The 24,284-nt window shown below is 38.7% G+C and overlaps 1 protein-coding gene across 2 annotated transcripts in view; it reads right to left on the bottom strand.

Annotated features, from left to right (window-relative positions):
- Positions 1–24,284, bottom strand: part of MTUS1 (microtubule associated scaffold protein 1) — a 115,726-nt gene that overhangs the window by 89,985 nt on the left and 1,457 nt on the right. The window contains exon 2 of one of the 2 annotated variants that reach the window (XM_058837678.1): positions 18,360–18,505. The exons of the other annotated variant lie outside the window; for it this stretch is intronic. The gene's annotated coding sequence lies outside the window, so the exon portion shown is untranslated. The remainder of the gene's footprint in view (positions 1–18,359; positions 18,506–24,284) is intronic. 2 annotated transcript variants of the gene reach the window in all.

Genomic DNA, 24,284 nt, shown 5'->3' with positions numbered 1-24,284 from the left:
TCCTAAGAATGAGCCACAACTTGGGAGGTCAGAGTACAAACAGCTTTAACCATTACCACAATGTGCCAGGCAGCATATACTGAGAGTTCTTAAGGTTATGTGCTAACTTGAAACTTCTTCATGTTCCTGAACTTTTTATAAAGCATATGTGCCCACAGCTCCAGTGTGAGTACGGTACAACTTGGAGCTGAATTTAACAGTACTCTTTGTATGGGCTGCATCAATGGAATCAGACAGTTAAAGACACAGAAAGACTCATCTGCACTGCATGTCCTTCAGATCTTCACCTACAGCTGAGAAGCCTTTCAGCATTTGGCTATATTTAACACAGACATATGATATGAACTAGTTTACAGAGCATTTGGAGTACTCTCAACCTTTAGTGAAGCAAGATACTGTAAGTACAGCAGTATTATTTAGTTCTAGTGAAATATTCTGTGCAATGCATTAATAATTTGATTAATTTCTATGAAAAAGCGGACCAAAATGGTAACTAAAGACTGAAAGAGCAGCATCTTTGCCATGATATTGCTCTGCAGTAGAAATTCAAGAAATAATCAATATGCTTCGGATTTCTCACATTAACGAAGTTAGAAATTTAACCAGCTTGCAGTTTTTGCAGACTCAAAAGTTGTTTGCTGTGCAGAAGTGGTCATTTACTCCGTAAAGACTACAGCCAGCTAAGAAGAGTTTCCACTGATGCATCAATTTCTACCACTGAGTTAGGACTGCACCTTTGCCCAACAACATCATCACAGCAGAATTTAACTCTGAAGATGCTGCATTTGCCAATTAAAAAACAGTGCTTTTAGATTTAAAAAATACTTAGGCTATTTATTCTATATAGTGAAAAAAAAAAATCTAACAAAACTGCAATAAATTGGTTAAAGGAAACAACATTTTGGTAGCCAAATAGGAAGCAGTACCAACCCAATGATTGGAAGTCCTAATGGCATAATGGCTGTTGAGGATTTTCAGCAAGTATTGCTGGATAGTAATTTAAATCCCAACAGTTTTGTCTGACTTTCACCTGCAGTGTTGCACAACTGGGATCTGGAGCAAGGGGGCAATTCACAACCATTGTTTTAAACGTTGTAGTCTCAGGCAAAAATAACTCAAATAAACCCATTTGGTTTACATTCAAAAGAAAATCTTGTTATTTTTCCTACAAAGGAAACTGTTTCTCAAGTGAGATCAGTCCTGATACAAGAGTTGTATACATTCTACATTTTTCGGTTGTTTCCCTTTGGACTCAGGAGACAAAAGTCCCCAAATTCAAGAGGGAGGGACCAGCTCTGCAAAACACAGCACTGCACCTCTGCAACAGATAAATAGCAAGAAATATGCTGTGGCAGTTTTGCAGAGGTGGTTAAAAAATAAAACAAAAAAAAAGAGCAACAGCTTGATTTATGCAGTGCTATTGAGTAGCAGGCTGCAGTCATGCTCTCTGGAAAGCACGAGCTCACCGTGCTGCTCGACACAGCTGACGAAAGGCTGCTTCCAGCTCCACAAGGGCTGAAATACCACCAGAACCCTGAAGGTTAAGGACAGGAGAGAAAGGAAAGTTGGGCACATGTTGCTTGAAAGGCTGCCAGGGCAAGGTTACCCAAGGGACCTCCTGAGAGGGATCCAGACATGCAGGCTTGCTGGTTGTGCCCTGCAGTTTCTCCCTGGCTCTTGGGATGGGGCTCCATTTGAGCCCTGAGCATCAGCCCTCCCAGAAAGGGGGGTTCTGCATTTGCAGGGCAACAGCAGGACTCAGAGCTCCTGAACAGAAATCATCCTTGTTAGTCCATCTGAGATCCCACAAGAATGCTGTAGTCTAGCAAAAATAAATAAATTCCTTCCTTAAAACTCCAGTGGTACAAATTAATTTTTTAATATTTTTCCTTTCATCAATTTGCTTTAAGTCAAACATAAAATCCAAATGGTTCTTGTTATAAAGCTACATGTTGTTTTACAGTACAGCCAAGCCTCTTCCAAAACTTTATTCAGAGAGCTGAAGGATAACTTCAAATGTAAATTTAAAAGTTCTTCCCATTTAACTAAAAGCTGACTTGACAACTTCCCACAAGGGTAAAGTGTATATACATCATCACATCATTGCAGACACCCTGGAACTACAGTTATATATTATATGGGAACATTAGCTTTGATTTCAACTTAAGACTGTCTAAAATAAATGAATAAAATAAATAAAGAAATGTTACACACCTAATGGCACATACAGCATGAACTTGATGTTCCCCAGTCAGTTTCAGCTTCTGTACAGACTTCCATTAGATGAGATACGCACAGCTACAGGACACTGCACACTCTGGCACTGTCTCTGTGCCACCAGGTGAAAAAGGAACCCTCTGATTTTGTAATAAATTAGATCATAACCCTTGAATGACTGACAACCTAATAGGGTCTCATGATTAACAGACAAAAACTGCCTCTCTTCCTCTGGCTGGTTTTTTCAGAGTCAGCTTTGTCTTTTTTGCAAGAACTGATCACACATTAACCTATGCCATACAGCACCCTCAGTCAGGCAATTCACTCACATACAAGGATTGGTCCTCTGCAGTCTTTAGGACTTGCTGCCATGTATAAACTACCCAGTCTACAATACAGCTCACCTCACATTTAACCCTTTTGGTTTTGCTTCACTGGCTTTATAAGCCTGATGGAGTGAAACTGCACACAAGCAGTGACAGCAGCATGATGATTTAGAGGTCATCACTCTGATCTCGTACACTCTTAAGCAGTCATTCTACAACCAAACATCTAGTCTTCTTAGCAGCAACTTATACAATACCATTTATTGGGCTAAAACACATTTAAAACATGCAAATCTGCAGCAGTAAATAACTGGGAGAACAAAGGGGCTTCTCATTAGAACTATCTAAAAGAAGTCTGGAGAAGACAAAAATTACTGCAACTTCTGTAGATTCTGCAAAGAGACAGGAAAAGATTCTATTTAAATGATCCTTCATATTCTTACAGTCAAAACGCAAAAGGTTCCCTGGTTCAAAACTACAGAGAGCACCATGGTCTAAAGCATCACTACGCACAAGTTTCTCCAAAGCTGTGCTTTCCAGGCTGTTTATCCAAGGACATAATACATATCCATCATGAACTGAGACAGAATATTACTTCTTGGATTAACAGTGGTCACAGACCTTCACTATTTAGTTCTGCTAAGTACCAGATTGCACCAAATGCCATCTTCTGGGTCAGTCAATTCACAGTACAGAAATCTATGGAACTATCATCCATATCAAAGGCAAGTCAGAAACACTTTGATAAGGCAAATATTTTACCACTCTGCAGTGCAGGTGGAAAGCTCCAACACAGGGCTAACACAAGAAAGCATACTTCAGTAACTTCATACGGCTGACATTAGTTTGGAACACAGATAAGAAACTCCCGCATTTCAGCTTAAAGAAGAAGGAAAACAATTCTCACACATGGCCATGTATTTGGTCTGCACATTGCATAGGTGGGGGGGTGGGGGGGTGTTAGGGAATGAGGAAGAAATACTGTTGGAAAGAAATAAAAAACTGATGCTCAGATACCTAGTAAAACTTAATTAAACTTGCACAACCAACTACAGTCCTGTGAAGGGTAACCAACTTCCTTTTGAAAGCAAACTCAGTTCATTTAACTGTGACAGAATTACTTCCCCTACCAGCAACAAAGCTTGTCAACAATGTTGCAGATTCTAAATTTCCATCTAGAAATTCACCAATTCACAGTGCAAAAACAAGGATCCTAATGTCCTGCTCAGTCAGGACTCTGCATGCACAGCTTGTTGATACAACTCTGGCAGATGAAACACCAGAATGCTGGAGCAAGCTGAATACAGAAGGGTTGCCTAGGTCGGCATAGGAGGGGGAAAAAAACCCAACAAAATAAAAAAACCCAAACCATAACACACACCCAGTGCTGAGTAATCTTAGAAAATAAACGGGGAAAAATCATTAAGCTTCTCCTGCTAGGAAGATACATAGCCCTAACTGCCAAAAGCTGAGGAAATAAAAAAAAAAAGTAGAGATGAGCTGAACACAACATCCAGGAGAATCCACAAGATCCACTGGATCTCTCATTTCTCTAATTTTAGAGACTATTTAAGAGTTCTTTCTCCCTCCCTCATCAGGTATTGCAGGATATTCCTGGAAGAGAAGGCTGTGTCTACCTTGATTTTCCTTCAAATCCACCACTGGGGTTCTGCTCTCTCTAAGCCAAATTAAACATACCAGAGGTGTTTTCACAAGCCATCTGGGTAGTATACTGCTCACAAATGTCAACTACAAGCCATTAATGCTGCAATAGGAACTTTCTCCAGAGGAAATTGCCTCACAAGAACCAGGGGTGGAAAGGATTGGCACCTGGAAACCACTTGCTTCCATCCCCTGAAAAGTCCAGCTACAGCAAAGCCTTCATGATTGCAAAGGAGTATTTGGTGGTTAGACTTAAAACTGTTCAAAAGGTTGCTGGAAGGAAAAACAAAGAACAGTAGTCTGCCAAATAATGCTAGGAATAGGGTGGTGACAAAGTTCCTTGGGCTGAATTTCTTCCATCTACAAGGAAGTTCCTAGCCAAAGCAAGGTATTCCAGAAGTCAGAAGGGAGGACAGCACCCAGGAACTGGATTGATTATCATGATGGAGGCCAAGGTTCAATCTGTGGCAAGTACTAAGTGTTCAAGTTAGTCCTGCTCTTCTGATCTTGCACATGACAAACTGACTGGTGGCCTGAGCATTTCTGATCACTGATTAAGGTTTTCAAGAAAAATAAGGTTGTTTTTTTTTAATTCAAAAGGAGAAAAATATATATTCTTAAATGATCCCATGACAGGTAAATAACCTCCACTGAGGCATACATATTGATCTCAAAATCAAGTGTGTCAGACAATCAAGCCTTCCACAGCAAACGTTTTCAGACTGAGTCCTTAGACTGTTTTCTTCACAAACCATTGCAATACAGAGAATGGCAGGTGTGAAAAGTAGCATAAGCAACTGTTTTCATAATAGAAAACTGTACTAAGTATCCTGAACTGTTTCACAAAATCTTCCTCTCCCCATCCAAGGCAGAAGCAAGAGCAACTGACTGCTTAAACTTCCAGTTTCTAAAAGTTTTAAGTCCTACCAGTTTACCACCTGTCTCTGTGTTAGCAGTCACACCAAAACTGTTCTGTTTCTCCCTATCATGTTCTTTGAATTCCAAGTGTGCATAACAAGATTGAGAAACTGGGGCTTTCAAATTAAAAGTTGGCTACTAACAAATTTCAAGCTATATTCATTCCTAAAAATTATTTAGGTAAACAAATCTGCAATTCCATGTACTATAAAGAAACTGCAATTTCACATATCAGGTGGTAATACAAACTAAATCCAAGCCAACCACACGGTATAGCAGAAAGGCTGGAAACTCTATGAGAATACTTTCTCTACCCAATATACCTGAGAGATTCCAACAGACTTCACTGAAAGAGCAAAGAGCCTTACACATAGAGAATAAACTGGCACTCACATACCAACAAGCTAGAGAGCATGTTTTGGTTTAAGCAGAGTCACCTTTACAAACACAAGAACACTGCTGCCATCAGTGCCTTCTCCTGTTCAGTTCTGTGCTCCTAGCGGCCAATTTTTACATCTTCATCCTGACTCAGTTCAGTTATTTTGCATAGAATGGACTGAATACAAGAAACACCATTTACACTGTGCTTACTTCAACAAGCCTGCTCAGCATTAGATTCCACATGCAGAAATAAAATAAAATAAACCTCTGAATTCGGGCTTATTTGTACGTCAGTACCTGTTTGTTTGATTATATGACCACACAATGGAAAAATACGTTTTAAAAACTATTTGACAAATCAGTCACAAGTCTTATCACAATCACTGATTCAGTGCAATAATACATTGGAGCTTGCAGTTAGGTTAACTTGAATCAGACGCCTATCTCCACCTTAGTCTTTGACATAAAGAGTAACTAATTTAAAGAGACCAAGGACAAAACACTATTATAGGATTTAACTATTAAATGTTTACCCTTTAAATAACACAAAATATATTTACAAAGATCCCTGTTAAGTTTTCAACATCAAATATATATGTAAATCAACAGTTAGATCAGCAAATAATTTGGATTCCAGATCAACCACAGCTGAACTGATTTTATTCTGAACCAAACAAAGCCAAAGTCAGGCTCTGCTAACTGAAATTAGAACCATGAGCAGAAGTCAGCATTTGCACAGACTCACCCCATGGCCTGGGCAGAACCATCTTGCATATACCTAGAAGGTCACTAAATTTAAAACATTAACAATGGAAGGAGAAACCAAATATCAGCTTAGAGAACATTCCTGTGGTCTCACTACCAGACTTCTTTCAAATTGAGAATGCCAAGTTTCATGTCTCTCATATTACATGAATGACACGAGTTTGACAGCCCAGGCATGACGTCCCACCTCTTTGCCAAGATTCACAGAGCCAGCTGAGGTCCAGAAAAGCTGACAGCTTCTCCAACACAAGGGGAACCACCTAAGCAGATTTAACAACCAAGCAGATGGAGCTACAGCAATCAGCTGCACTCTAACTTGAACAGTAACAACTACAAAGAGTATTATCAGGACCATGAGACACCCCAATACCAGACTCTCCTGACTGTAGGCTGCCACATCTTCCCCACAATTAGAATAAACCCCAAGTTCACACATTCTAGATGCTCGGGAAAAAACCAAAAGTTCTAGTCAAAGTAGGAAGAAAAGTAAAGGCCCCTATTGGAAAAGGGTATCTGAATAAAAGTCCCCACTCTGAGCAGAATGGCAAAGCTGGCTTTTAGTCTACTTATGGGGTGGGGAGGAGGGAGGGGAAGAGTTAGAGGTGAGAGTCATAAGAACACATTTTGTTTAATAACATACCATATTTAGAAAGAAAAAAGATGCCAGTACTGTCATGCTTACTTAGAATATATACAGAGAAATACCAGTCACTAGCTGCTTCTGACAGAAAGTACTTGCAGACTTTCAGGTATTGGTTAACTGCTTTAGTGGCAACAGCGTATTCCTTGCACAGAACAAATTCAGCCACTACACTGATGCAAACACAAATCCCCTGCTTTCTCTAACTATAGCCTCATGGGTAAATCAGAGTCAAGTTGAAAGCTAGAAGTCAGGAGGCCTCACTTGCAAGACAGATGGGCACACCTGCTTTACAAGCACATGAATGAGCTGTGCTCTACAGCAGAGTGACCAGGAACAGGACAAGATATGCAAGAATCATACAATTCTGGCCCACAATTGGTACTATAAAATCACCTCAGATCCCACACTCCCTCAGATCATAATAAGGGAAACAAAGTTTGTGGACCTGTCTCCACAGGTCCACACTGCCTCCACAGCTTGCACTCCACTCCACCTGCTGAGGAAACAATCAGTTTTGGAGAGAAATGAAAAGCAGCTTGTTAGTGAACTGTGACAATGGCTTCCCAGGGTTAGAATGGGAGAATGCTGAAAATGGATACTGTTCTTAAAAGGTTGTTAAATAACCTAAAAGAGAGAATCATAAATTTAAGATACTGTCACTGCACTACAAACCTTCAAAAGCTACTTCCAGGATTTCTTTAGAAATAATTACTACTTTTATCTAACAGAGACCCATATGCAGACTCCTGCATCCAGTATTTCCTCCTGCTGAATTTGGGGTTTTTTACCTTTCTTCCTGAAACAATCACAGTGGAGCTAAAATTAAGGTGAAGCTGTGGCTACTTGCTTGCTTGGAAAAATCCCTGAATCACCAAAAGATTGAGGCAGCAAGAGGGAGCCAGCCCACTACTACTCAAACTACAAATTTTTACAGAGTCACTGATTTGCTTGCCTCTGACATTGAACTCTATGCTTGAGCACAAAATTGTGCTTGTTTGTAGGTCACGTTAGTCCTGCCTACAAAAAGAGTATTTATTACAATTCAATAATACATTCAAGTCAGTAATTGTTGGCTTGAATACATTTTGCAATAGTAATTTCCTCATTTTTTTCCCATTCTAGTTTTAGGTCTTCCCCCCTGTCATAAAGGGAAAGAAATTACATTTCCCTTATCACCTTTAAAGGTTTGACTGATATTTCCTTTTAATTTAGAAATCAAATACTGGCAGATACTGTTTCAGTATTTTAGCTTGGCTAAAGATAGCAGGATCAGAAAAGATCAGACACAGAAAACCAAAACCTTAGCATGCAAAGATCAATGATCAAAGATCACCTCAAATACTGAGAATAGCAAAAAACCCACTAGGTAGGATGGCCCTTTATCATCCCCTACTCTCCATTTTAAGAACTGGAACTTAACAGTTCTTTCTAAACTTCTAAGAGAAAATGGCATATTATACTAGTATTGCCAAAACATCAACCAGCCTTCCAGGAAATAGTGTGTCAGCAACATATGGAAACTACTTGAAGGGTTTTTTTCTGCATTTTTCTCTCAGCCTGGCATGCTTTTGGCTTTAATTGTGCAAACCACTAACACTTCTGTTAGTGTTAGGCTGTTTTAGTTGTAGAATTTAAAACACCAGGAAGCATGACATCAAGGACAGTACATGCTCATCATTCAATAGAAGCCGCCATACCTCACTCACAAATACTACCACCTTTCTATGTAATTTTTACAATTAAAAGATTAGTTTGAATCACTTTTAAGCAAACCACTTCAGAAAATGTTAATAATCTTTTCAACCTCTAAGCTGTAAGCACCATATATAAAAGCATGCTTCTATGTTTACGGAACAGACAACTTCAAGTAATAAATCTGAGAAGTTATTTGGTGTATAACAGCAATTTACACCAGGGCACAGCAGAAAGAAACATACCCCACAAACTACTTACAATAGTGAAAGCACAAGCCTTTCAAAAGAGACAAGTCGAGGCTGAGTTAGATTAGTCATCAAAAGCTCTCCTCAGTGGCATACAGCAGAGTACAACTGATCAGTAAGAGAAGAAGGAAAAACAAAACAAAACCGCAGAAGCCAGATTACAGAGAGTACTCTCATGAGATTTCAACTTTCAAAGATCAGTTCAGCCACGCAGCAATAAAAGACTCAGGCTGAGGAATTTTCCTTAGACGCTCTGCCAGCACTGCATCAAAAACTCCCTTCATGCTACCAACACATCCAGAGAGCAGGTTTGACGAGGACTTCACAAATTTGACAAATGCTATTTGCAGAGAGGTGTTTCCTGTAACACTTTGGATCATGTTCACATTGAGGGACAAAACCTCTAGTTAACAAAATAAGTGCACCTTTTCCTGGCCAGGTCTGAAGTAAGAGGAGGATGGATTATTCAACTCAATTTTTTGCAGATGAGGAACTCAGAAGACTTTTAAACCACAAACTACTGTTTTCATAAAGCTGCGGGCTACCACAACTCAAATACAGTCAGGCTACAAAGTTACTTCAGAGCAATTGATGTGCCCAGGAATTCCTGCAGCCCAGGGCCATCAGTGCTGTCTGCACTGTGTCTGTGGGCACAAGGCTCCCCAGGTGCTGGGTGCTGAGAGCATACAGGCGCTGCCATGGCAAAACACCGACCCTGTGCTACAGGTCACAGAGAAACACACACACAGGCAGGTGTTTCTCCCACTGTCACTGTCCTTTCTCCATGCATCACAAATGACAACAGAGTTCCCTGAAAGAGAATTTTCTACTGAAAAGTCTGCAGAGCAGCTTGGATAAATGCAATCTTAGCCTACCTTCAGAGAGCCTGAGAAAAGAGCAGTTGTTTGGGAAAGTCATATTGCAACACGTCAAACAATTATTCACTTTTGCCTTATGGAACTAACAGTTCTCCCTCACCTTTTTTAAGTGACATAAACTGCAGTCTCTTAACCCCTGTCTGCTACAGGCAAGTAAAGGTGAAAATGGTGCTTCCAAAAAACTGAAGACTTTCCTTTACTAAATTAATTTAACCACATCATAGAACTAACCTGGAAGTGTGTAACTTACTGCTAAACCTATTTACTCTAGGCTTCTAGATCAATTCTGCATTGCAGGAAAAGTGGGAAGAGAAAAAAAAAAGAAAAACTAGACTACATTAGTTATGTGAAACAGTGTTAAAGTTACTTTCACCCTCTGAAAATATTTCTTTCCTCAGGGTATAGAAGAGTTGTATAAATACAAACAAGTACATTTTAACAAAGTCAATTTAAATGTGAAATTATCATAGATATATTAAACTTCACTGCAACATAGTCATAATTTACATTAAGCCATTTGAGCGCCATGTGCTCACTGACACTGTTTTAAACACAGACAAACCACTACCTTTGGGTACAGAAATTTAGAGCTGAACATTTCAGAATAATTTCTCTTTTTGAGAAAGAACTTTCTCTAAATTCATTTAATTTATTCAGTTCAAGGTGTGGGTTTTCAAGCTATAAGGAATGAAGCCAATTGAAATCTCTTAAAAGATCATAAAATTAAACACCTTTAAAAAAAAAACAAAAAAACCCTCCGATAGTTCAGAAAAAATGTTATGAATCTAAGGAATCTAGTGGATAATGTGCCTCCAGTAGGTGATACAGAAGTATTACAAAAAATGATGCAGTAATCTTTAATTAAAGTGAGAATTGATAATGCATCATTTTGGAAGAACGCATAGAGCATCAACTCCCTCTTTTGCCTACAGAGAAATAGGTGACAACTTTTACACTACTAAAACATCCTTTTAGCAATAGAGGCTAAATGAATAAAATAACTGTTCTCTGAAGAAGAAACAACTCTTTCACCTATCCCATGTTCTTGGATGACAACCTAAAACAATGAGCTTTGTAGCACTTAAGTTCTTCAAGGCGTCAAACTAATTTGGCAAACCCAAGTTTCTTTCTGCCTTGCAAAACTTAAATGGATGGCAACAGACTTCAAACTCCATCTAACACACAGCACACTACAACTCCATAAAGTCACCAGTGGAAGAATATGATACTGGAAGAGCCAAGACTTTGGCACTACACACTTTGTCATTGAGATCCCATCCCACAGCCTCAAATACTGACTACCAGTTCATTGCACTTACCATCAGAAAAACACTACATCAGAAATTTAATAGAAGAGAGCTTACCACATGTAGAATAGGAATAGCTGTCTGCAGACTGTAATCATCAAGGCTAAGAGAATTTGGATTATTAAACCTGGAAAAGAGAAGGCTTCAGGGCGTTCTCTAATTGCAGCCTTCCATTACCCAAAGGGAGCCTACCAGAAATATGGAAACTATTTACAAGACCATGTAGTGACACGACACTGGGAAATGGTTACAAACAAAAAGACAGTAAGTTTAGACTAGATATTAGAAAGAAATTATTTACTCTGGGGGTGGTGATGCACTGGAACAGGTTGAACAGAGATGTTGTGGACACACCATCCCTGGAAGTGTTTAAGGCCAGGTTAAGGTGAGGCTTTGAGCAACCTGGTCCAATGGAACATATTGGCTCATGCCAGGGGGGATGGAACTGGATGACCTTTAAGGCCTCTTCCAACCCAGGCTATTCCATGATTCTTTGATCTCTCCAAGAAAAATAAAAATAACACACAAACACAGAAATCAGAAGGAACTAAAGCAATAAATGTATCTATTGACTGGGAGGGTACTGAAGAACCTCACTTTCAGCACCAAAAGCGTTCTGCATTCAGAATCACTGGGTGGTGAATCCTGCTGCTGCTCAGCTGGCGCATAGGACAAGGCAGGGTATGTTAACCACAGCCATCTAACAGCCGTGTGCTAACACCACCCCCAAAATAAGAGCAGCAACAGCTGAAGCTTGCACACACACAGGCCCTTCCTCCCCTGCTGGGCCAAGCTTGCCATCACCTCATTGTTACCTGACTTTCCTTGGTCCCTAGTTGAACCTCTTACAGCTTGATTATGACTTTAAGGATTTCTTAAAGGCTGCTCTTTATGGTTCGTCAATACTGAGCTCTAGACTGATGTTTCTACTTCATTACTCCCCATTTTGCCATAACAGTTGCTCTCATGGAGATTAACATACTTTCACTCTATTTAAATACAACACAAATATCTCCCTGTAAAACAAAGTGATCACCAACCACCTGCCCTCCTTCTCCTTTCCCCTTCAGAACAGATCCAAATTTATCTTCAGTTTGACCCATCCATTAATATTTTAACTAACTGATTAAATCTGCAATCTTCATGCTTTCCTGAACAGGTTTTTCTAATTTCTTTCCTATCACTTTTGACTGCAAGAGTCTTTTCCCTAAGGAAAAGTTTTCCTAGACTAAGGATGCTAAAGCGTGCTGCAGGAGCAAGCTGACTACACATGGCAGCACCAGGCACAGATCACTGTAATCTTCTGAGAATTAAGCTGACAGTTTGAACACATTGTTCTTCTTCATCTAATTTAACACACAACAGGTAGAAAAAAGCCTTTTCCTTCAGAAGTAAGATTGAAAAATTTCATCTTAAAATCTCCTGCTGGAAGTTTTCTACCTGAGGTATTTCATGTATTATTTCTTGAATGAAACACAGATTGTTCTTTTATTACCCGTCTATAAAGCACTCAAAAGAAAACTTTTATTTGTCTTGATCTTCCCTTTACCTCTGAACCACCAGCAGGAAGAGGCTGGTCTATGAAAAGCATATCCTCCCTTCCTGAACGTGAAACAGTAATTTAAGTGGATTTTTTTTTCATTTACAAGGAAATCACCAAATAGAATTATGATAAAATTGTCTCCAACTACTGACACAGATGATGTAGAAGAGTAAGCAGTTCATACCAGTTTTAGAGTTGTAGTACTCATGTGGAAGATGCTTTTTGGTACTGTGCAGATTTCCTAAACATTTATGAGGGGACCCCTCTCTCTGGTTCACATAAATCACATCATAACATGTGATGTATGAATTCTGTGCTGGACATTGCAGGAATACAGTATCATTCCTTTCTCCAGGATGCAAACATAAGCTCAAGCAAATACCTAACACTGGCCGAGACAATGTCACTTCTGTGCTGTAGTACAAATACCACACAATCAGAACTAAGCAAAATACTAGTTTGCCTGGGAAGTTGTTGCAACCTCAAATACTTCTTTCATAGTCTTGGAATTACGTGATTTATAATTATTTTCATTAAGAGTTCTAAACCGTGACGTTTCACATCTATACATGTTGAAAAATTCACATACTTATTTAACTTGAACATAAGATTTGAATAAGAAAGCATGATGAGTAAAGAAAATTGTTTCCCCTGTCTACCTCAGCTTACTTTAGCATGCCTTGAACACTGCTTCATTCTCTCAGCTACAGAGAGCATGCAGTCACAAGTGCAGATTTCGAAGAAAATGAGAAAATCCTTGGGATCCTTGGCAGAAAACCTGGGTTTGCATCATTTGGCACAAGAGACAGGAAACGCTCCCCTAAGTGGGATGCTTTTAGCAAAGTTCTTGGTAAATTTAAGGTCAGAATCTGACTGGCTTAGAGATGTAGTCTCAAGGTCAAAGCTTCCGCCTCTCTTCCAGGCACTGGTAACCCAGTCCTCTGGATTAAGGTAGAGAGCCCTAGAGAAGTGAAGAATGCCAGGTGCACTTGCCTTTCTTCCTTAACTTCTTCCCTTTCAAGTCGTAAGTATCAAGACTCCCAAACTAAGCTTGAGCTTTACACTCATCAAACCTTTGATTAACCTGTACAATCCAACCCAAAGAAAGAACTAAAAATCACCCGAATTTAGCAAGTTACCCAGTTTTCAACAAGTTTAAAATTCCTTCATGGAGATCAGTGTCCTTTAAGACTATTTTTACTACCCTGAACTAGAACCTGTTAATACTTGACTTTGACCCACAGATGAGCGCTCCCATTTAGCCTAAGAACTTCTGTGAAAAGTTCCAGTAACATCCGTAAAAATTCCCCTCAACTAAATAGAAAAAAATCAGATATTCATCCTTTGGAAGAAGAATAACCCTGTTCAAGATTAGCATTAAACTATAATCTTTCAATTTACCAGATCACTGCACTATTGAGTAATTCATTTATTTTTCTGGCCACCCAGGGAACTGTTTGAGTTTCAGGTTAAGCACATGCTGTTCCACTTAAATGGCAACATGCCAAATCCATTTAAATATTTAAACATTAACCTCAAAGTCACTGGTTTGTAGAAAGGCAGCCGTTAGTCCAGAGAGATTAAATTTTTCTCTAGGCGGTACCATTGAGTACAAAGGACATTCTGCCTCTTTCTGAAAGCAATTTCTGGAAGAGCTGAAGAGCATAGAAAAGACACTACAGCACTCATAATCACTTCAACAACAGACTTCCTCACAAGAGTGGACAGACACATGTTACTTTACATTTTCCCTTCTCCACACAACAGATTCACCTTCTGTGTTTAAAAATGCTACTCTTTTGCTGAATGAAAAAATACAGGGTTGCTACAGTTACTCTTAATAGTTTTAGACTGTATGATTATCCAGTTATTCAATGTTACTTCGAGGCACAAAGATGAATTTGCCATCTAAGACTTCTCTACAACAAAACCAGAAAACAAGATAGACCAGAAAACAAGAGAACACTGATAGACTATTAACAGTTAAGAGAATCAAGGGCCTGCTAGTTTGTACACTGTTGCAAGTGTTCACTCATAAGTAAATACAAATAGGATGGACATGAACGCTGCGTTTTTAAATTATTGGGGGGGAGCAGAAGATCATCCTAGGAAGTTAAGGGAAGGAGCCAGCCCACCACTTTGCAACTGTGTTGTAAGCCACCTTCTGCTACCTGCAGACCATGATTAGTCCTGGAGATTGAGAAACTTAATTCTTTGTAGCATCTAACCATATTTAAAATTGACAACCACAAACATACTTTTATATGAAGCCATTGGTCGGCATAACAAAATCACCATCAACCAGCCATCAAGAACACAGTGCAACTGACTTTTTCCTAGAAACCTCTTCCCCCACAGTTTTTTTAAGAACAAAATTCTAGGCTGCCCCTCTATGGGAAGCTTGCATTCTCGGTGTTTATAAATAAGTAAGCAGTTTGTAACAGCGGCTTTATTCTGACACCAATCAGATAAAAACATGCACTAAATATAACTTACATAGATAGTATGGAATGACCTCTACAGAACCAGACATCTTTTAGCAATGATATGCACCCCGTTAAGATTAGAGAACTGAAATATTGATCTCAAGGTTTACCACCGAGTTTCTACATAGCCTTCAATAAGAAAGCTAAACAACTGGAAATATCTGAAAGCCTGTGATGGAGTGACCTTGTAGAAGACAAAGCTCTCCTGCTTATTTTACACTGAAAATAGCCCACTGTAGGGGAAAAAACATTCCCCCCCCCCCCCCCCCCCGACTTACTATATTTAGGTTATACTTTACCAACAGGGTAGCCCCTAGGAGAGTAAAGGCTGGAGGCATGCCCACATGCCAAGCTACACCATTGAAGTGTCAAATATTCTGCTGGGAGGACTGCTCTAATCACTGCAGTTTCTTACCTTCACTCTTCTCTGTTTTGAGTACATTACAGTTATTCCTTTCAAGGTTCCATGGTGCTTATTTTATCTAAAAAGTGCATTTTTTACAAACGTGTTTGTGACTACACATTGTTGTAGAGTAAGGCTTACACACTTGCACAACAGTGCTGTGACCTGTGTGAGGCCAGCAGTTCAGCTTACAGGAGACATTGCAATAAAGATAGCTGGGCACCAAGGAAAAGAATTACAGTCCTGATCACCACTAGGCTGGGACAGGTGGGAAAAATCTCATGCTGAAAAACATTCAACTAACATAGCATGCACCACCACCTTGTGCTTGAAGCACTTGGCCAACAGTCATCTGGGCAAGCAAGGAAGCTACTAGTCCAATACAAAAACAACAAAAAACATGCTCAATACTTTTCTTGTTAAAGTAATAGCTAAAGTTGCAATACATCTTTCAGTAGAGGCAGCTTTTAGCAAGACTTTAGAAGGTCTAATGATACAGCCTCTGCATGTAGGAAACTGAAGACAACTCCTATTCAATTATCACCTTGCAATTAAGGTATTAAATGAACTACTAGCTCAAGCTGGCTGAAATTTGGAACCAGACTTACTAACTTCTTAAGTGTTGAGATGCAGCTTGATTAAAGCAGAGAAGCACAAATAAATACCAGTTATGCCCAGTACAACTATTATGAAAGCTATGAGAAATCTCTAACACAGAAGACAGGCTCTATGGTATTCGATTTTGGAGCCCACTTGCTGAGCAGTAGGGCATTTTATTAGACAAAATCTATGCAACACAAACCCAAACAAGTTCGGGGAAGGAAAGAAAGGTAAAGATGCATCCTAACCACATACAGAAACTGCTCAGATATCTTGACCTGTGTGCTTGTGCAATAAGGTAGAAGCAAGGTTTACCACAAGCAGTATACATAATGAAGAGGATGTCCAAAAGGATGTCCAATCTCCTGAGAAAACTGCTCACAAGGTTTATATTATCTGCTACTAGAATATCAAGGATCTACAAAGCATAAAGAATACTTAGGTGAAGCAGTGGTCTGCACAACTCCAAATCAGAAGCTATTCATTACATGAGAGCAGAGCAAGAACATTCATTCTGTTACTACAGATTCAAGCACACTAAAGTAGGTGACCTTCCCAGCTGCTTGGCAAGCCTCTGCTGTCCTTCCAGGCAGATACTGAGAGTGCAAACGCCTAAAGGCACCCAACCGCCCAAGGCCACCAACCCATGCTGATTGCAGAACCAGCCATTATTATCTCCTGGCATCAAGGCTCTGGCTGATTTTAATAATGTGTCAGGAGACAACGCCCACACAGTTCAGTTTCATAATACTCAACTATAACAATTCCCCAACAGGTCCTATGAATTTTTTATGATAATGAAACGAAGAGGAAACACAAATGCACTACAGGGAACATCCGTAGTTTTGAGATGCTTCTATACTGAGACACAAGTAAGGATGCAAACAGAGCAAAATATCTGAGGAATTCCTTTTATTCAGGGAAAGCTTGCAAAGGAACAACTCTGGCAATCCACCTGTAGATACAAAAATTTCATTACCTGAAACTCAGCAACAAATAAAATTACTCTTACAGCATCAAAAAAAGTACACAGTAAATAAGTCATTTACTATGGGAAATAAAAATAATTCTCAGACAATTCTGGCAACAAATTCATTAAATTGAGTCACATGTTATTACACATATGAACTATGAATCATACCAACAGATTTTATTTCAGCACTGCTGATGGCAGCTGCTGCGAACAGAGACCTGAAAAGGATCTCTCAGATCCTTTATTCACAGAGAATAAAAACAGTTCATGTTCCTTCCACACTTCTTGAAAGATAACAGAGTAAGAATAAAATTCTGTAAATTTGGCTTGTAAAACTAATTGAGGAGCAAATAAAGCATACAAAAGAACATTCTCTTTGGTGGACATGTGCAGTAGAGTTCAGCTCCTGCAAACTTACATCTGAAATATTACTGAGATGATACAGCACCATATAGGCTGCCCACTTAAAAGTATCTGGTAGAGAGCACATCTGAAACAGGGATTTGTTCAGACAGTACTAAAACAAAGAAACACTAAACTTCTACAAATCTTTATAGATCCCTTCTAGATATCTACAATTAAATAAAATGGTCAAGTCAGCACTGAGGGTGTCTTGCAGAGGTGAAACTGGCAGACAAGCCATGCAATTACCCAAGATTGCAACAGAGGAACAGCAATCAACAGGCTTCCCAAGATTAGATAACAGCGAGCCACAGAGTAATGGTTTTAAGATCCTTGACGACTGATGGGAGAAAAGCAATAACCAGAGCACACATCAGATGAGAGCGCACTGCAACAGACGGAGCCTGCTTACGCAGCCAAGAACTGCTAGGCCAGTACATCCAGAAATGGTCTGCATCAACCAGCAGCATCAAAGAAGAGCTGTCCTGAAACTCGACACGGACACAGTGGAGGCAGCATCAGTGCTTCACGTGCTTAGACAGCATCAACAAAGAAGCCACAGGACCATTAAGAGCTTCAGCCAGGAGTCAGAAATAATCACGTACGCATAGAACTTTCAGTGAAAGACTAATGTCCAAAAGGTGGAAAGGAGCAGTTCAGTACAACCATCCTTCTCTTCCTTTTTTTTCTTCTCAAATGGATAATCAGAAAGAAAAGGGAAGTCAAAAAGAGCCATACAATAATTCAGTAATGGTTTGAACACCAGCACATTTGCAAAACTGAAAGCTGTCAATCCTCTTAGAGGAAATCACAAAATCCACACGTTAGGATGCACAAAGCACCATCTATTTTCAACCAATGCTTTTACAGAAAAAAAACACAAACCAAAACAACAAAAAAGCAGGATAAGATCACCTGTAGCAAACTGCACTGAGCCTTACATGGAGAACCTGTACATGGATGGCATCAAAGACAACAGGAGGATGCTTTCTCAAGCACACTAAGTACAGCTGTCCAATCTCCACAGAAAATTTTCTAAGGAGCCAGGTTAGATGTCTGTGCTGAAAAACAGTATGAGAAGACAGTTTCAGTGCTAATTTCACAGATAAGATAAACAAGCTCACTCTTTCAGTCCAAAATGCTGGGCATCATGTATACTCCCAGGAATTAAGACACATGATCATTAATAGAAATTAGTTTTTACATTCCACAAAGTGACAATCCTAATATTGCATACACCTTGCTGCAAGAATTAGTTCTTAAAACAATCCGTCCTTTCACTCTAGTGGATTTTGGGGTTATTTGAGCTTTAATGTGTTTAGTTGTCAGCTCCTTCACAAACAAATGTCAGCTTTCAGACAAAAGCGAGCAGCAAATCAAGATGAAACAGTTCACTTTTTATTATATTTAGTTCTCCAGTTTCTGGGAAAGTTATACACTGATTTAATGATGGGACTCATAAGAACTTGCATTTTCTGAAAACTGTGACATTTAAGTTTGCTAACCCCAAAGAACACAATTTAAATATGAACAAAACCAATGCAAATCAACAGAAAGTTAAACAAATGTTTAAATAGTAGTTTACTATTTACTAGTTCACTAGTAATGAAGATGTCAAGGAAGTTCATGCTTTGCAAAAAGGTAAAACTCCATCAACAGAATACCAGAAGAGTTTAATCTACAAGTGACATCATTGCAGGTGACATGACAGTGCAAAAAGCACTGCCTGTAGCAGTGTTAAAAGCCTTTCAAACCAAATTTCAAGTTATTCTTCAGTTTTTCCCAAAAGAACATCACAAATATTCAAGAGGACAGCATCCTGTTACTATTAAAGTTTTATGTTGCTTCCTAACTTAAATGGTGAATAAATATCGATATAAAAAATCCTAATATTGGGGTGTATGCTTCCTATTTGTTTTCTGTATCAACCAGCATATCCCAAAATGAACAGCTAGCCTAGTTATTTCCAAATGTTCATGATTAATGAGTTTGCCATAAACTGTCTTTTTAATTGAGGAACTTAAAGGTCAAGACAGATACACGAAAACTATGTATGCTGAATATGAAATACTGCCACTACAGGGAAGCGACATTAAATAACACAGAATTCAAGACATCAAAAGTAATAAAATAAGCAGGAGAAGAAAATAACCAAAGCAACTCAAAGTGAAAAATATATCCAATTTTGACAATTTCCAATCAAACAATCCTTTATACATCTCTAAAACTGGACACCTGGTTTAAAAGTAACAACAGCTGTGTATTGTTGCTCTTGCTCCACAGAGCAGTTGTACTGACCAATGCATAGCACAGGTTACTATAACTCCAAACATTTTAAATAAAGCTTACAAAGACAAACTTCCAGTTTTGCACACTATATATATGCCACTTTTTTACAGAATAATTTTTATCACGCTATTACTTATATCCACTAAGCAGTCTTCCAATTATTCACCATTTACCAATATACCACTAAAAATAGTCAAGTTTATGCTAATTTCACTCAGAAAACTTGGAGATTTTTCCCCCCCTTAAACTAAAAACAATGCTAAGGACATCTGACACATCAAAACTTCATTCAACTGGATTAAAGGACAGGCTAACAGGGAAGCATATGAGAATTTCTTATAGCAGGAGACAGCATCCAGAAAACTGAAGAACTGCAATCTTCTTGCAACTCAGAGCTGCAATAAAGAGCTATGGTCCTGCTCAGAGACACAATGAATCACCTGAACAGTGCCATTTCAGAGGCAAGGGCCACCAACAGTTTATTTTAGATCAATTTCCTTGAAGGCCTCTGTGTTTCATCTGAAAGAGTTCAGTACCATATCCAGCTATAATTGCCAACTAACTTCTGTAACAACATTTGCCTCTAATCCCCTAAATGGCTCATCAATCATCCTAGTTCAAGTTATTTCTCTTCTCAAATGAAGTTATTTGCTAGATTACCCAAAAGAGGTTACAGAACCTCCAACTACAGATTTGCAAGACTCAGCTGCACCCTGCCATGTCTGACCTGATCTAGCACAGGCTGTAGTCCTACTTCATTTTGGAGGTTGGAAAAAGGTACTTCCCAGGAAAATTGGAATTCCGTAAATTGCAACACTTTTAGAAGAAAAATACAAACCTGAGGAAAATATTATGAAAGTACTTCCTGGCTTCCCTTTCAAAGTCACATCACTAGTATTTCAAATACTTCTAATAATCACAGTAAAAAAATATTTCACTGCCACTAAAACATTTGGACAGCTGTTAACTCAGACTCTCTCCAAGAACTGACAATTCTTGTAGACTATGCATTAACAGGATGTGTGCCGTGCATAAGCCAGCATAGCAGCATCTTCCATTTTTACCTCCAATTTAAAAATGGTCTCACACCATGGTCTTGAAATATCGTCAGGTAAGAGTAATCACATTTGACTTACTAGAAGCATACAGTACAGTAAAGTAAAAGCACCAAGTAAAATAAGAAAGGTGTATCATGTTAATTGTGAGAATGGGCACACAAACCATAGCTAATGGACAAGTCATAGTCTTTCTTGTGTAACAGCAGTTTATTCATCAGCCCATAGCCTTTAGCACAATGCTCTCAGACTGCCCAATGGCACAGAGATCCTTAGTTCCAAAACCCTCCTGCAATGATGGTGCAGAAAAATCCTTTTATTTTTTTAAATTTTTCAGTCAAGATTATTCAATCTGCTGCAATTAAACACTAGAGACATGACAAGGCAGCAGCTTCAACTACAACAGGGGATGCAAACTTGCAGCACCAACTACTCACACTCATTCAAGAGTACAATCACACTTTTTTAGGAGCCCAGTGATGTAAATAATTTCTTTTTTTGCCAGTCACATAGGTTTACAGCTGATCTCAGAAAGAAAAAAGGAGTACCATTTCACAGATCATCCAGGCCTCACTGGTGTCAGCTATTGCCATCAAACTAAACAAGTCCAAAACACACTATATGGACCTCATACATTGACAGGAGACCAGGGGGAAAAAAACATAGAATGTATCTACAACCATATTTTTCATAGTAATGACAATTCCTCCTTCAATATTCTGGTTTTACTTGAAGAAGGCTTGTCCATTTCTTTGCTGACATGAACAGAGCAAACACAGCAGGGAAACTGACTCCGAAGAAAGCTTGTCTTATTTCTTCCTGTTAGACACAATATAGAGAGTACAGAGCAAAAGACATTAGAGATACTAGGAATACTAGGCACTAGAATGAAGTGCTACACCACATACATTCCAAGTGTTTTACTCCACCTCAGGGATTCTGCTGTACAGCTGATGACCACTATCACTGAGCACACAGATAACCTCTGTATGCATATTCACAGGAGTCTGCACTAGAGCTAGCTCATCAAAACCAAATGGGGGTTACAATATCTCAACTCCCAGTGCCTTGAGTGCACTAGTTTCATTTCCCTACACAATTATCACATTGCAATCCTTAAATCCACATTTATATTAAATGCAAAAATGAGCTAGTTTGCATTTTTTAAAATAGTTCTCTAAGACTGCAAGAGAAAAATAACTGTGAAATGTTTAAGTATTTGAACATTGCTGCGAGCACACTGGCAACTTAGCCAAGTTGGAAGGGCTCAAATAAATTCTATCACAAAGCCAAACAAAATGACACACATAAGGGAACCATCTAAAGAAGAATGACAACAGAGACTCAGGGAGTCAATACAAACGGGCAATTCATCGATCATATTAAAGTCATCCACTAAGAGCAACTTCACTTTTTCCTGATGCAAAAACTAAACAGGGCAGTAACTAAAGCAGTTTGAGTTAACTTAGTGTAAAAGAATAATGCAATTCATTCAAGCAAAGGAGAAGTCCATGAAATAGAACTGAAGTTAATACAGGTGCTAGGGATGGGGAAAAGGAAATTTCCCACTGAACAGTATGATTTAAATCCTGACATAACTTTTTGGTACTGAAAAGGCCCACTCATGTAGAAAAGTAAGATTCACAATTAACATAATTTTTTACTCAAAGGACACAAAATTATAAATTAGCACTCACTTCTTTGTCAGATAATAAAGCATACCTATGCACAGCATACTCTGTGGAATCATCTCCACAACAAGAAAATAGAAAAGCAGAAAATAATTCTTTCCATGCCACCATCAGAGCAACTACCTAGTCAAAAAAAATCTTTGTACATAAATCAGGAAAAGCAAAAAACTCCACAGTGCAAGGACTCCCTTAAAAAGAAGTAGGCTGTTATCATTCTCACTTTAATGTTTGCATAGGTTAAACTGTACAACAGATAGTTCCACAGCACAAACACTGAAGAAGCACTAATTCTTGTAATCAGATAAAGCAGAATAAAGAACATTAACTTTTCCAGCTTTAACTCCAAACTACTCCATAGAGTGAGCATTTCACAAACTCGCCAGGTAATCCTCTAAATCAATAGGATAAAGGCAACTAAAAATGCTTGCTTTTTCCAATTAAACAGTAAATCAGGATACATCATGAAACTGAATGAACAAAATGACTTGAACAGAAATAGGGACATAGCTCAGGCAATCACTTCAGCAGCTTCTGTTAAATCATACATACCATACATGGCACTTCTGATCACATAATTATCTCTCATAATCAAACAATCAAAATACAGCAGTGGTACATTTTAGCACCTTATACGAATATGCAATACACCGCATTTCTACACAAAACATATACATTTGTACATATACATGGCACATACATATGTATAAAAACATAAATGTGTTTTTGATCCTGTAGATAAAAAAAAAAAATCAGTCCCACACTATCAGCTGGCTAATCTGCATTCCACAGTTCCTATTACAAATCTTAGCAATTATTTTGCTCAATTGTTGAGACCATTAGCTACCCGACATGTTAAATCTTAGCTCAATAGTAAATCCTACAAGATTATTTTTTTAAAAAAAGCCATCTTAGAGTTGACATTATTGTACAAGAATCTTGGCTCTGCCTAAAAAAAAAACCCCACTTCTTACATACGTGGCTGCACATGAAAGTTTGAAACCACAAAATGCAAGAGTTAGAAACAAAAGCTCCAAATGCATTTAGAATGTCACCACTCTGTCAGATCTTGACTTTTTCAAGGCCTTGACATTGCACTTCTGCAGTAAGTCAATTCTCAGATATTGATTTCAGCTGTAAGTAAAACATGTGAGTATACGGAGCAATTATGCATTCAGCAGTAAGGCTTCCTATTTACTGAATCACAACTACTCAAAAACATCATGAAACCCATTTAAGGGGCTAGCTACTAAAAATCTAACATTTTTTCAAATATTTTCAACTTATGCACTCTCTACATACAGAATCATGCTTACTCTGAATGGAAAAATCATATTAGATAAAGTTTTAGCATCAGATTTACCAGATTATGATCACTGTTTCAGCCACAGTTCTGAAGCAGACTGATCTCAGCCAGAAGTCAAAGCTCTGCAATATTTTAGAAGTGACTATATGAATTTTTAGCAGAGCTTTGCTACCACAGATACAATTACTCCATAAAAACTAAGCTCAAATGCAATCTATTGCTCACCCATGATAATTAGCATTAAGAGAACTAAGTTAACCCCAGTGGCTGGTTCTGCCAGCCACTACACAGTCACGCGAGCCAGCCGCTACAACGCTGCTCTGCCATTCCACCAGAGCACCGTGCATGTCACGAGGAATAAACAATTTTTAATACCAATCCTATTTATCAATATAGACAGGGAGATCCTTCATATTAGTTACCACCATCCACTCTGAAAATCTTACTGATGTAAGAGATGAAGGTTAAAGGTTTCCTATTCCCAAAATTTTAGTTTCACTAT

The sequence above is a fragment of the Poecile atricapillus genome, chromosome 4 (assembly GCF_030490865.1).
Source record: "Poecile atricapillus isolate bPoeAtr1 chromosome 4, bPoeAtr1.hap1, whole genome shotgun sequence".
NCBI lineage: Eukaryota > Metazoa > Chordata > Aves > Passeriformes > Paridae > Poecile > Poecile atricapillus.
The sequence above is the reverse complement of the archived record's forward strand: the minus strand, read 5'-3'. Positions and strand labels throughout refer to the sequence as shown.